At 59.5% G+C, this 11,413-nt stretch overlaps 1 long non-coding RNA gene across 1 annotated transcript in view; it reads left to right on the plus strand.

The window, feature by feature from the left end:
- Positions 1-3,962: 3,962 nt before the first annotated feature.
- Positions 3,963-11,413, plus strand: part of LOC107182854 — a 13,005-nt gene continuing 5,554 nt past the window's right edge. The window contains exon 1 of the long non-coding RNA XR_001513609.1: positions 3,963-4,513. This is a non-coding gene — a long non-coding RNA (uncharacterized LOC107182854). The remainder of the gene's footprint in view (positions 4,514-11,413) is intronic.

The raw sequence follows: 11,413 nt of genomic DNA on the forward strand, positions 1-11,413 counted from the left end.
GGGCAGGACAGGAGAGGGAATGCCTGAAATTAGTCTCCATCACCATTGCACTGACGCTTCCTTGAGCCCTTCAGGGCAAACCATGACAGAAAAAACACAAGATGGCGTAGCCAGAAAGGCTGACTTGGACTGGCCCAAGCCCTCCTGTCCTCTTTGGGGTGGGAGAGTTGGGGACATGTGTCAAGACTCTGGGGAGCAGCATCTCACCCTGATGTGTCCTTCCTCACACCCAGCAGAGCTGGAAGGGCCCACAGCGGGGGTCTGGGGACCTCAGGACTCATGACTACCTACAGGGCTGGATGGGCCAACCCCCAAGATCTCTTCTAACGTCTGGGACTCCAACAGTGGAGAGGGGTAGAGGATGTGAAAGGAAGACACAGGCATACTGTTCACTCGATCACCCCAAGATGCACACACCTCCAAGGCATGCGCACGCATGCTCACGCCAGCACATGTTTACAAGCAAGGTAGGCGGGCAGGCACCCGCCTCACAGCGCATCCCGTACTCAGATGTGAAAACAACAGTTTGCACCTGTATAGCACCTGCTCTCACCTTTATGTATGGAGCTCCACTGAGGCCTCACCTAGTCTGTGAGAAGTGCTGTCATTTTACACTGGGGGAAACTGAGGCACAAAAGGTTACAGAAGGTGCAATGTTACAAGAGAAGCTGCATCTGGACCGAGGCTGTTGGTCAGCATGTCCCTGCATGTGCAGTCACCAGACAGAGCTGCAGACGACCCCTTCCCCTCGACTCCCGGTTCTGTCCACTGCACAGCCCCAGGGCCCGGGCAGCTGCAGAGCTGTCAGCCCATGAGAGAGCAGTGGGCAAGCCAGGGCACCCTGTGGAATGTCCCTCCTGCAGCCCGACCACTGGAAGAAGGCCCCTGCCATGTTGGCACCTGGCCAGGTTTCTAGGGGCTAAGGGAGGCAGGTGTAGCCCCGCCAACCACCCACCTACCATGGCTGGGGGGGGGAATGAGGTGAGAGACACTTAGTTCCCACTTGGCAGCCTCTAAAGGTATGCATCTGGATGGCTCAGGCAGCTGCTGTGGCCGGCCTGCCAGCAGCCCCCAGTAATGGATGAGGCCTGAGTCCCAAAGGCAGCAGGGCGCTGACCCCAGCTGGGGGTCCTCTGTCTCAGCCCATTCATCAAGGTGACAGGTGGAGCCCAGGGGGACTGGAGGGTGGGCAAGTGTGGAGGAGGCTGCGCCACCAGCAGGCTCACACACAGGCGTCCTGAGGGGGACAGGGCTTGGGGTCGTTCTGTACCTGGTGTAGCTCTGTGGTCAGACCGTGGCTACCCTCCCCCAACCATGCCCTAAGCATGGCCAGTCCTAACCCCACCCTGGATGCCTGGTCTTTTTTCACCTATGCCCATGTCGGCTCTCCGCAGCCCAGTGGGCAGCGAGCGCCTTTTATTCCATCTTAGCAGGATGTTCTGCTGCCGTCCATCCTTCGCTTCTACATGGACTGAGAGTGGGATGAGGGGCAGGGAGATTGGAGACTTGCCCCAGTCCCGGCTCCCACAGCCACAGCCAGACAGCAGGTGTCCCCTCCCGGCAGAGTGGCAGCTGCTACACTGGCCGTAGACGTGGGTCCCACAGCCCCGGGGGTGCTTCCAGCCCCATCCTGTGCCTGCAAAATGCAGGAAGCAGAGCTCAGTGAGCGATGGGGTGCGGACTGGCATAGGATGACCATGCCAACCCCGACTGAGACCAGGGCTTTGTGTTCACACATGGTGAATGTGAAGTCCTCCCTGTCTCTTAAGCCACACCCAGAGCCCTTCTGTCATGGGACTGAGCACCCTCTGTTCCTAAAAGGGCTCTCTTCTCATTCACATGAGCCTGGCCCTGCCCCAGCTAACCCTGCTGTTGGTTAACCTGGACAGAGCTTGGGCCAGGCCCAGCAGCCCTCCACCGGAGTGGAAGGAGAGCACATGACCCTACAAGGAGGGTAAGCATCCACTTATAAAGAACAAAAATCAGCGGCAAAAGAAGGAAGGAAGCTCTGACACAGTCCACAGCATGGACAAGCAATGAATATGCCGAACGGCGTGTGGACGATTCCATGGACCTGAATCGCCCAGAACATGTAAATCCACGGGTAGAAAGCTCGTCTGTGGTGGCCGGGGCTGGGAGGTGGGGGGGACTGTGGGTGGGGAAGCATCTCTTTTTGGGGTGATAGAAGCGCTCTGGAACTAGGAGGTATGGGTGCCCAACACTGAATATGCTAGATGCCACGGAATCATGCACTTTTTAATGGTGATAACGGTGACTTTTATTTGATGTGCATTTTATCATAATTTTATAAAAAAGGAATGGTCAGGAGAACCCCCTGAGAGGGGCATGTGAGAGAGTCATGAATAAAGAAGAGCATTGGGCCATGTGAAGGAGGAGCATCTGGAAATAGCTGGTACCACAGCAGGAGCTGCCAGAATGTTCCAGAAGCAGCGAGGAGGTGGTGTGGAGGAAGGGGGCCCAGGGAGGCAGCAGGTGGAAGGAGCAATAGGAAGGCAAGGGTGAAAGGTTAGGAGGCCTCCAGGTGAGGCCCTTCCTTCTAGAACCTCCTCCAGCCTGGAGCCTGAGAAAACCCTACGGAGGAAGGCCAGTGGCCTAGAGGTCAGAGGTTGCCTCTGGGAGGCACCTCAGAGCCTAAGTGCCAACTGTGACCAGGAGCAGCTGGAGCTTGGGTGGGCATTGACTCTGCCAAAAATCAGCACTTCTTCAGGTCAGGACTTTCCCTGTGGTCACAGGGCCTCAGCTTCATGGGAGCATGCGCATCCTGGGGCCTTCTCCTTCTTGTCCATTTGGGGCACTTCAAGGGGTTTGGAGGCTAACTAAGGTCGTCAAGTCCTTAGCGTAATTGGTAAGAAAAAATGAATACCTGGGAAAGCAAAGCGATGCCTGAAGACAAGAGGCTTGTAAGAGGCTTCCACCACTCGGAGCCCATCGGTCCATCAGCCATGCCTTCCAGTCACAGCTGAGGGGCGGCCTTCTGGTGAGGCCATCTGGATCAGGCAAGTTGACTCGGAGTCACCTTAGACCCAGAGCCAACCTGGCCTTGGGGTTTCCAAATGGACCCCAGCCAGACGGCCCAGGCCAGACCCGAGAGGACCCCTCCTACCTGCCCTCTGGCTGTGTCGACATCCTGCCCTGGTGCCTGCCTCCCACCTGCCTCTGCGAGGATGTCGGTCACCTGCCAGGCTCATGGGAGACTTGGCAAGGGAACCTGCAAGCAGGGTTGTTTTTCCTGGATGATGAGAAGGCGGGAGGTGGGAAGTGTGTTGAATGGCCACTCCTGGGGTCACCCAGGCCACTGCTTCCGGCTCTACCTCCAGACACCCAGCCTGTGCTCAGAGCTGGGAAGGGTGAAGGTGGGGCCACGTGACAGCTGCATCTGCCCCCAACATTTCCCCGTGCCCCGAATCGGCCATTCTGCTCCAGGGACGTGGCAGGTGGTGGGCTCACCCACTGGGGCTGTCTAAGCAAAAGGGAGAGGGTGCTAATGGCTTTGAGAAGACACTGGCAGCATCCACCTGCTGCCTTATCAGCTGGAGTTCTGACCAAGGTCTCTTCCTGCATCTCCATGCTGACCTGAGATTGGCCTTGACCTCACGTCCACTTGGGACCCTACTCTGACCCCTCGAGTGGACTCTGTCGCTACCCTACAGCCAGGCTTGTGCATCCCAGTACCAGCACGTCTCCTCACAGCCGCGGGTCTAATCCCATCCTGGCTAGATTGTCAGCTCCAGGAGGCCAGGCCCCCCTCCGTCTAGTTGGCTGTTCAGCACGTGGCCTGGGGTGGACACGCCATAAATAAACATACCTCAGGGAAGGGACGGGAGCAGCAAAGCTGAGGCTGGGGGCTGGGCAGGGGGCCAGGAGGGCTGGGGCCAGGGTGGGCGGAAGGACCAGGCCGGCGACAAGGTGGACCCAATCAGGAGGCTCCGAAGTGCGACACGAGTGTGATGTTCTTACGTAAGAGGAGGGTGATGGGAGAGGAAGGGATGGGCTCGGGGCTGGGGTTTCCACTGATCGGCAGCCCGGCTCTCTGCCGCCGCCCGCTTCTGGGCTTTCTTGGCTGGGGCTGCTCCTGACAGAAGGGATGCATGTTGTCGGGGGCGGGGGGCTTGGCATGTGTGTGTGTGTGCATGTGTGAGTATGTGTGTGTGTGTTTAAAATACAAAAAAAAAAAAAGAAAAGAAGCGTGGCTACACCCAGCTGCAAGAGGCTGGCCGGGCTTCGTCCGTGCCAGTTGCCTCTGAGCTGGCACCGTGGGGACAGGAGGAGGGAGAGGTGAGGAGCCGCTGCGCGGGGAAGATGGACGCTTGCCATGGACGAGCAGCAGGCTGGGCGCCTCCTGGGTGCCGCGGACTCACGGGGGCAAAACTCACAAACAAAAACCACAGCGAATTGCTGGCAGCCCATCCTGGGGAGGCGGCAGCCGCTTGGCAGCGGAGCCACGGAGGACCCGGCTGGGAGCAGTTGGACAGTGGCGGCCGGCGAGACACAGGTAACAAATGAGTGGGGCTCACTGGGCAGGTGGCTGGGTCTCGGCCTGGGTGCAGGTGACATGGCACAGCTGCCTGTGGGGATGGCTGTGTCCAGCGGGGTTCTGGGCCAGCGGGTTCAATCCTTTCACCCCTGGCTCCCTGAGCACTGCCATGGGCGTAGGAGGTGGTCCACCACCCTGGGGCCTGTGTGTCCAGGTGTGGTGTCCAGGGGTCCTTCAGGTGGCACAGGTGCTATCCCTGCACAGAGGATTAGAGCAGGGCTGGCCGGCTGGGTACGGGTAGTGTCGGGGTGTAAGAGGACAGCAACCACATCCGGGGTCCCTGGCATGGCAGTGCCTCTGCCTCTGGTACTCAGGCCCCTCCCTCTGGGGCCTTGGGCTGAGTCCCCTCCACCCCATGCTCTGCTGGCTCTTAGGGCCAGGTCCTCGCGGCCCCGTTTTTGGAAGAGTGTCCCCAAACCGTCCTTGAATGTCTGTCTGTTTCTTCTCACGGGCCAACCCAGGGACTCAGTTGGGGATGGGAGGAGGGCTGGAGGGTGACACCTGGAGGGGCTGGGAGATCCCAGGAGAAGCATCTTACTTCCCTCCCTCCCATCTGCCCAGAGCCCTACAGCCTGGCTTGGCACCGCAGTGCCTGTGTGCAGGCTGGTGGGACCACAGCCAAACGTGGCCATCAGAGGGAGCGCAGGCGGCTGTGCCAAGGAGCCCAGCTGCCGAGGGCAGGGGGCGAGCTGCCCGGGAGGGGAGGAGCCGTGCCTGGGGGTCCCAAGGACAAAGCCCTGCTGGGCAGGAAGGGCCAAGGCGGTGGGAGAGGTTACGTGGACTTCTTACCCGGAGGAGGTGGTGGCAGGAGGACTCATGTGGAGTGCCCAGCTACTCCTCCATGGGGTGAGAGTGGGAGGAACCTCTGAGCACATGGGGCAAAGGGTACAGGGACACAGACCTTGGGCTTGGGGCACAGGACTGGGGGGGACACCGTTGCCACTCCAGGGACTCTGGGCTGGATGCTGTCCTGTGTGATATTCAGAGCAGCCAGCGTAGATCCAGAAAGAAGGAGGCACCAGGAGGCCTCGGGCACATGGCAGGAAAGGGCAGGGGGCCTGTGCCCCGGGCAGTGCCAGTCCCAGCTCTGCCAATAGGAAGGGACTTGGGCTGTGAGAGTGTGAAGGCCATGGGACCTAGCACTGGGAGGGCAGTGAGGAGCTTCCAAGGTCTGGGCTGGCTGCAGGGCAGCAATGTGGGGTGACCCGGCACTGAGGGGCCCAGGGAACACGGGATTGGAGTTAGGCAGGTGGGGATGGAACAAGAGGTGCATTGGGGATTCAGACAGGGCTCAGGCTCTGGCAGAGGACCAACCTCAACATTGTTTGGGCAGAGAGCAGGGGCCCTCAGTGATGGGCTTGATCAGCAGGGAATGGACACTTTTGGAGAGTGTGCCCAGGCCCAGCCTGGCAGCCCTGGAAGCTAGTGTGATGGCCCTGGGTGCTGGCCAGGAGCCGAGTCCAGGGTCTGCACACAACGGAACAACTTAAGGTCTCAGAGCCTCAGCTTGGTTGGCTGTGAGGAGGGAAGGCACCATTCAGCATGTAGGCTGGTTTGGATCAGGTGGGTCCTGTGGATCATGCCCTGGCACAGGTTTGCCCGGGTCTTTCCAGCCCCAGCCCCTAGGACTCTCCATCACCAGCTCTGACTCCCCCACTACCAGGGTAGGTGCTGCCCTGTCCCAGTGAACCCTGGTCTGAGCACCCATCGGGGGATTTCAGAGCCTGAGGGGCTGCGGACAGTGGTCCACTGTGCCTCCAGTGATGGGAGGCAGGAAACCCCCCAACCACAGCCCCATTCCACAGCCCAACGCCCATTAAGTCCAGGTGGCGTCCTCTGCCTCCTGAGCTGCCCCTGGTCCCAGTCTTGCCCCAGCCTGTGGCCTCATCTGGAAATTGAGACCCAGGATCCCGTCCCCTGAGCAGCTCTGACCTGGCCTCGGACCTGGGTGGGGAAAGCAGGCAGAAGGAGCCGTGCTGTGGGGGAACCAGGGAGCTGACCCATGATGTCCACCCCCTCAGCCTTGCCCAGAGTTGCCCCCACTGGCAGGCCTTTGTCCCCAGACTGGGGTGGGGGGTGGCCCAAGCCAGTGTGATGCCAGGCAGAGAGCTGTCCTCAGCGGCAGAGGCCAGTACCCCCTCGTACCACCTCCGAATTTCACAGCCCTGCTTCCTGCATGGGCTCCCAGCTCCCTGGAGAGTCCACCAGATGTTCCTCTGCCGCCACATTGCTTCCCTAATGAAATATTCATGAAGTCTTTCTGCCTCTTGGCAGAAAAGCCTCCGTGGCTTCCACACCTCCCAGAGGGTCCTGGGAATGACCATCCCCACTTACCCTGCCATCCCCCAACTCTTAGCCACCCATGTGAGAACACGCTGCCCTACGCTGCAGCCCAGCAGGAGAGGGACCCACAGCTTCTGATGGCCTCCATCCCACACCAACAAGACCTGGCCCATAGCCCACCGAAATGCCCTCTTGTGTGTGGTGGCCAGAGCTCTTGCTGGCCCTACGGTCACCTGCCATCCATCTGTTCATCCATTTGTCCATCCATCCATCCATTTCCTTGTCCATCCATCGACTGATCTTCTATTCATCTGTCCACCCGTCCTTCCATCTGTTTGTACCTTATCAGCTGAAAGCCTATTATGAGCCATTTCTGTACATGGAAATTGGACTCCATAATGTCAAGTGAAATGGACTGGCCCTGTGCTCTGGGCCAGACACATGTGATATTCACCACCCACTAGGCATCCCCAAGGCCTTGCAAAGTCCATGGAGAACCCTGTCGTCAGCTTCCCAGTGGCCAGCCCAGGTGTCACCCCAGGTCCCTGAAATGCAATGGACAGGATCTCAGTCACTGTGTCCACTCCCCACGCATGTCTAGGAGAAGCGAGTACAGGAAGGCAGGAGGCTATGGTTGGGACTGGCACTGGGGCTAGCTGGGTGTGGGGTTTCAACAGGGCCACTTCTCCAGTGCCCCCTAACTGCAAATGGCTCCCACAGGTTGGCTAGGTGCTCCATGTGCACATCCGGCCTGGGGTGAGGTGGGCTACTGCACCCAGCTCCACAGCCTCCCCGATCCTGCTGCAGCGCTCTACAAAATGGGAGTACTAACTGGCGGCTGGGGCTGTCCATGCCTGTGGGCGGCCATCGAAGAGCCACCTGCCTGGGTAGACCCTCACCGATGGTACCAGGTGCACCGATGGTTCTGAGGCTGGCTGCCTGCACCCTCCTGTTTGGCCCCGCCCTGGCCCTTCAGCCAGCACCTCTGTACCTCTGCTCAGGCAGGGACAGACCTGGGCGCCCCACCCTTCTCTCCCTGATTTGGACTCATGCTCCCGCCTGGTGGATCTATGGGGTGTGTCTGTTCAGGAAGGTGAGACTCCATCGGTCCTCATAGCTGTGCTGATGGATGAGAGGATGGGGGCTGGATAGAGAGGAGAGGAGGGTGAGGGTGGCATACACAGGGCTCAGGTGACTCCCTCACACTCTGTGAAACTTGATACCCCTGTCCACTTGGTGCTCTGCTCACAGTCAGGGGCAGGGGTGGTAATGAAGGGATCGGGGATGGAGGGATGCAGAGCATGTAACCTTCCACGAGTGTGGGGGCAGTGCTGACGCTCAGTGCACGGCTTGGGACCGGCCAGGCCCACTTCAAGCTTCAGCTCTGTGCTTGCTTTGTCCTCTCTGAGCCTCCACCTTCTTATCTGTAAAATGGTCCCGGCTACACTAGAGTGCCTAGAAGGATGAAGGATGACTCTTGGCTTGGTGCCTGGCCTGAATTGCCCTCAGGAAATGCCAACAGGTAGTGACCAGGCTCCATTCAGCCCAGGCTGTCCCCTGACATCAGTCACCATAGATCTAGACAACCCTTCTGCCACCTTGTCCCTGGGTCCACCTTCAAGAACAGGAGAGCCTGGGCCCAGAGGAAACTTACAGTTTATCTGCCTTTAGAAAGGAAGCCCTCGCTGCCAAGGAGCCCTCGCTGCTGTTGGCAGGGTGAGGGACTCGGAAATCTTGAACTCTGGACTGGACCATCCTTCCCTGAAGGGCCATCGAGGCTGCCCAGCCCTTCTGCAGGGGCCTGTTGACTCTCACTGGAGCAAGGGCTGCTGGGAGATTAGCGGCTTCTCTATGCTGTGGGAGTTCCCAGGCACCGCCTTGCTCTGGACCCCACACCTGGATGGCAGAGCGAAGGCCCCAGAGTGGGTGGCTTGGGGAGCTCGGGAGGAGGGAAAGGGGCCGGTGGATGTGTCTTACCCAGAGTGGTCTTTCCTTCACCTGGTCTCTGCCTAGACAGCGTCTCCCTGGTCTGGAGGGGGGCGGTGGGGGCAAATGGCTGCTCCTGAGATCCCCACAGCGGGCAGGGGAGCCCGCTGTGTGACAGGTCCATGGCACTCTGGTCTGCAGGAGGTGGCCACAGGGAAGCCCGAGTCCTGCCCCATAGGCTTCCCTGGGCAACATGTGTTCCTTGGGTGCTTTCAGGGGCCCACCTGCTCTAGGAGACTCTGCCAGGGTCAGAGCCAGGGCCCAAGCCTGTGCTCCACTTGGCCCACTCACAGGGGCAGGCCCTGGCCTGGAAGGGGGCTCCTGGTGGCTCCAGGGCTCCAGCCCTCTCCAAGTCTGCACGGGGCCTCACCACCCGCCCTGGCCTCTGGGCTGAATCTTTGTCCTTAACTGCCTGCTCTGACCTTGGTCACTGTCACCTAGAGTGACAGGATAAAAGCTCCATAAGGTGCCAGTTACCGAGAGTCGAGCTTGAGCTTTGCCCCAGTGGTTTTGTCTAATTGTCTGGAGGCGGATTCGAAGGCTCCACATTCAAGGCTCAGAGAGGTCAAATCACCTCCCCAAGGCCACAAAGCCGGACGGTGCAGACAGGAAGCTGCCTGGCAGTGTCAGGCCCAGAGCCCTGTCACCAGGATGGGCAGACAGGAGCTGGGACCCTTCCCCGGGAATGATCTCCCCTCCCCCGAGCCGGGCAACAGCCCTTCAAAGATTGCAGGCGGTGGGCTTGGGGGAGCCCCCAGCCCCAGCTGCCTCTCCCCCGCGCTGCTGGTGAGGTAATAAGCTATGCGTGTAGTGTAGAAACAGAACATGTTCTGCAAAACAAATGGTGCTAATTTGCAGTGTGCTCCGCAGCCTGGCATCACTGAGCGCCTAGAGGGCGGGGGCAGCAGCTGCACCAGGATTGACAGCCGTGTGTGTGTGGCGAATTAGCAGGGCCATGCATCACCATCAGAGGCGCAAAGCACCCCATACCCTGACTCCGGGCAGCCCTGCACCTCCCGGGAGGAGGCTGCTTCTGGGGAGGAGAGCAGAGCGACTTTCCAACCCCTCTCCCCGCCCAGAGGTCCCTGCTCAGAGTGATCAATGCCCACCCAACAGCACCACTGGGGTGCAGTGTGGGGTCAGGTGTGTGGTCTGGTGTGGCAGCCATTGGATCCCTTCTTCCAGACCCATGTCACACCTGGTAGCATCAGACTAGTGGGCAGCCTTGGCCTTTCTCAGCATCAGATCACTGGCTCCAGAAGTGAATTCTGCCTTGGACACTGCACTCTTAGGCCCCCTCCCCCTGACACCCCACCTCCTCTGTCACCCAAGGCTCAAGCTCCTGGCCCCTCCCAAGGCCTCCCCACGGGGCCCAGTGAACCCTCTTGCCTGTTTGTTATATTTATTTATTACTCACTGGTGCTGCCCAGAGCTCCAGGTCCTATTGATCCGCAGTGATGCTGGCTGCTCCTGGGCAATCCTTCTTCCTTGACTCCCCACCCCCATTCGTCTGCCTGTCTGCCTTGGGTGTGAGGGGGAGCTGATCGCACATCACGCCTCAGGGGAGAGCCCAGCCACTTCGTTGCCTTCAATGGGTTCTTACTGTCCCCCATCCACCCCTGTTGGGCTGGCCACTGGTGGGGCCTTTGTGCTTCTGCTCGCCTTCCTGACCCTCCTAACTCTGGAAATCTAGGCTATTCCTGGGATAAGCAGAAAAAGGCAGCTGCACAGGGCGGAGTGTTTGTCTGCCCTGCTGGTTCTCACTGGATCTGAGGGCCAAGGAGCCCCGCATGTACAGATGGCATCGTCCCTGCCTTCTTGTCTTGCTTTCGCGGTGTCCCTCACGTCCCTTCTCCCTGGAGAGGAGGGTCACTCTGGAACTCTACCTCTCTCGGGAACCCAACCCCACTCTTTTCCCTGAGGTCAATGCTGGGCACCCAGGGCCTTCAGTCAGTGCTATGGAGGGAGGGACAGATGGACATGTTAACGAACAGGGTCCTGGACTCCGAATTTTAACAAGAAAGGATTTTGGAGAGTATCTAGCCCAACAGTCCTATAGCACAGATGGGGGAAACTGAGGCCAGCAGCGAAGAAGCCTCGTTCTCTGTGACTACCAGTGTGTCTAGCAGAACAGGGCGCCTAATCAGTCGCCTCACAGGCTACTCTGTGGGCGGATCCCTGGCGTGCTGCGTTGAGGACCAGGAGCCATGGTTGCTACAGAGTCCAGCACAAGGTGCTGTCTTGTAGGGGCTTGGAGACAAGCTGGGGAGACCCTCTCAGACTCCAGGACATTAAATGCCATATGTAGCATTACAAGGCTTCTCCGGAGAAGTGGGCTAGGGAATGGGGGGAGGGGACAAGGCCTGGGCTGGGGTATTTGGTGGGCAGCTTGGCCCAGGGTGGGTGACTGAGGGGGAGGTGGGGGGAGACTTGTGGGATCATCCCCTTTGGGTAAGGCTGCTGAGGGAATGTGAGAGGAGGCTGCACGGATGGGTCAGGAGGCCTGGGACTGATGGGCAGGGAGCTCTGGCTTTATGGGCAGAGGAAGGATGGGGCCCTTTAAGGAGAGAGAGAGAGAGAGAGAGAGAG

The sequence above is a fragment of the Myotis davidii genome, unplaced genomic scaffold, assembly GCF_000327345.1.
Source record: "Myotis davidii unplaced genomic scaffold, ASM32734v1 scaffold77, whole genome shotgun sequence".
Classification (NCBI taxonomy): domain Eukaryota; kingdom Metazoa; phylum Chordata; class Mammalia; order Chiroptera; family Vespertilionidae; genus Myotis; species Myotis davidii.